Below are 3,520 nucleotides of genomic sequence, written 5' to 3'. Positions count from 1 at the left end.
CGACTATGGAGAAAAGAAGAGGAGAAAGTAGATGAAGAGAAAAAGAAAAGAAGAGAAGAGGAGGAAGGATGGTCAGAAAAACGCACAACTTACCCCTAATACCGAACTTATACTGGCACTTAACCTAGCCGAAATTGCCCCCCTAAAGCACCCCTTGGCTGGCCAATTCTTGCTCCTCAAAAGTCCATCATTCGGCCAACACTATTCTCCCTAAGCAGCTCCTAAATCCTCTCCCTTATTAGCTCCTAAATCCTCTCCCTTATCAACTCCTAAATCCTCTCCTGATAGACTTTCACTTCAGTTCCACTGCTTACCTTTTTTGTACATAAAAATTAATATCACTAATTTGCTTACCTTGCGACTCGAACCTTAGCTCTCCTTAGTCATCCACACGCCACCTCTAAAGCCCCCCAAGTGGTGTCACATGCCAATTTACCATAGGCTTCCTTGAGCTTTATTTTACCCAGTTAATACTTAAAAGCCCTGTTAACCAGAACCCCTTTTTCTTATGGAACTAGAATTAACTAAAATTACCGAGTTTTAACTTACGCTTGGGCCTTCTAGAGGCCCACTAACATAATTAAACCTACACCCACGCAGACAGAACACAGAAATTTTAAATTTTCCAACATACACAGAATTCCCGAAAATTGGGGCGTTACAGATCTTGATCCAATCTTCAATATTGATAATTTTAGATCGATTGAAGGTATTTTCTCAACTCTAAATTCATTTTAAAGTTTTTTTTAATCATTATTTTTTATTTAAATTGATTAAAATGGTTTTTCAAATCTTGATCTCTTCTCTCTTGAACATGAAATTCATCAACGGTGAATTCATGGTTTTGAGTTGGAATCCAAGTTTAAATGGATATCTAAGCTCAAATAATGTTTATTAAGAGGTTTTATTATCATAAAACTAAAGATTAAACTCGTTTGATTAATCAATTTTGACAAATCCGTTTTTAACTAAGAACATGAGTTTATTTTCTAAAAAATTATGAAACAGTTTGTTTGATAAAATTGATGCTTAGGTTTTGTGTTCATAGATATTTATACATGTTTTTTAGTGCAAAGAATGTCATTTAGGGGCTGAAATTTGTGTTTCGGCTATACCATGAGTTTTCGGTAAGGTATATTAGAGACGCGTTTTAGATCTGTGTAGTTCATGATTTTTTTGATTCTATTGTTGTTAATGATAGCTTGTAACATGTATTTTATCTCTGTTTAAGCTCCACAACGAGGAGAGGCTAATGTTATTCAGAATCGAGGTCCAGACACAGCTACTTGATACATTTTGGCTTGAGAAGCAAAGTGTGAAGGTGGGTGGTTTTTAAAGACAATTGGTAAACATGCCTATTTACATTCTAAATTGAGGTTTTGAATTGTGTTTCTAATGATTTAATTGTATCTCAAATTATTTAGATTATTAAATGATTTATGAAAATTATGAATTGTGTGTTTAGTATGATTGATTTGGATTGTATTGAATAATACTTGGAGCATGGATTACTATATATTAGAGCACTTAATGATGTTTTTATGATTGGTTTAAGATCCATGGACAAAGAAAAATTTATGTTTATCTATGTTGGTACTAAAATTGGTAAGTGACATGATTTAAATTGAATTTTTATATCATGAATTAAATGCTTAAATATCAATTTTAGGCCCTTTACAATTGGTTTTATTGGCAGCACTGCATGGTGGATCCATTGGATATAAATGGCATGCCATAGGATTAGTGAGTACTCACCACTATATGTGTTACTTGTGAGCATATGGCTCTAGGAGTATTGATTATGTTGGAGTGGATAATGGAGTGTTGAGACTTTTTCTCCATTCAATTATTGGTGATTTCAAGGTGATATAAGGGAGTGTCTGGTTACGCCCCACTCAATCGGAGTATTGTATTCTATATTTAGGGGATCTGAGATTTGTTTACCTAATGCATGATCACATATTTATATTTTACCATAGATGTCGTTGTCAATATAAGTGTTTGTTTGTTAATTAAATTATGTTTCCACATGCCATAATAAATATGATTTTTACTAGTGGAATAACTTATGGAATTATGATGTTATGATGTTGCATTTTTGTTGGAAATTTTAGTCAATTGAATGCCATAATTGAGCATGAAAATATAATTGAAACTATTATTCATATATTAGAAATTTGATACATGATTTGTCTTGGTTTAAGTATGTTTTTGTTGTGATTTACTTATTGAATTTATGGCCACTCACTGAGCATTTTTAGCTCACATCCTCACAGCTTTGTGCAGAGTTTTTTTTCCAGCTTTGGAGAGTTGAGGAGCAAGGGCAAGGCTAGTCCAAGTTTAAGGCTATTTGGTAGTATAGATTAAGGACTCTTCTTTAGAAACATTAGAAGGCATTGTGGCACTCAATTGGGATAATTTGATATACTTATAATGGACATTTTAGACTTTTATTTGGATTTTAATTTTGAGATGTTATACTTTTTTTTTTGTGATTGATTTTATGGTTAAATGTTGTGTGGATTATGGTATGTTGCGAAGTGATATCATGGTGATTGAAGCATGAATTTTTCACTAGTACATTTTAATTGTAGCTTGTCAAGGAGTGGATAGTTTTGTGGTTAAGGTAAATCCAATGTATGATTTAATTTTTTTTTATTAAGCATGATTTTGAATGTTTAAATTATGATTAGATGTTGTTTATTAGTTGTAATTAGATTAATTAAAATTGTATATATATGATTAAGGTAATAAAACTTAGCTAATATAGCATTAATTAGTAAATGGATTAAGGGAAAATGGTTAATTAAAATGAATTTTAAGGGTTTTCCAAAATTGATTAAAAGGAAGTTGGTTATCATTTAGAATTAAAATCAGGATCGTTGACTTTTAAGTGGTAAAATGACTAAAATACCCTTAGGTTTAAATCCTTAAAAATAATTTTAAAATGGTTCACAAATTGCTTCCAAAATTAGATTAGATAGTTATTAGTTAGAAGTGAGGTGTATAAGGTTGGGGTGGTTTTTGGGTGGTTTTGTTCTAGAGAGTCATTTCGGTGGCTAATATGTCACTTTGGATTTGAGTCAGTCTGTTTCGATCAGGTTTGAGGTGTCATAGTTAAAGAGTTAGTTGCAAGAGTTGCTTGATAGAGGATTCATTCTACCAAGTGTGTCATCGTGGGGTGCACCAATTTTGTTTGTGAAGAAGAAGGATTGTAACACCCCATACTCGTACTCAACGTCGGAATAGGGTACGAGGCATTACTATACTTGAACGTAATCAAACACCCAAAAGCCGAACCATAAAATTTTATTCCAATTAAGGTCATTGAAACATATACTTAACATCCCTTATACGGGCCTACAAGGCCCAAAACATACATTGATAAAAATGTAGGACTAAACCGAGAATTTTCAGAGCTTTACAACACTTAGAAAATTTTCATGTTTTGCAGAGTCACACGCCCGTGTGGGTAGGCCGTGTGGTCACACACGCCCATGTGGCTTGGGACATGCATGTG

This window comes from Gossypium hirsutum, chromosome A02 (genome assembly GCF_007990345.1).
Source record: "Gossypium hirsutum isolate 1008001.06 chromosome A02, Gossypium_hirsutum_v2.1, whole genome shotgun sequence".
Lineage (NCBI taxonomy): Eukaryota > Viridiplantae > Streptophyta > Magnoliopsida > Malvales > Malvaceae > Gossypium > Gossypium hirsutum.
This window is presented reverse-complemented; position numbering follows the sequence as displayed.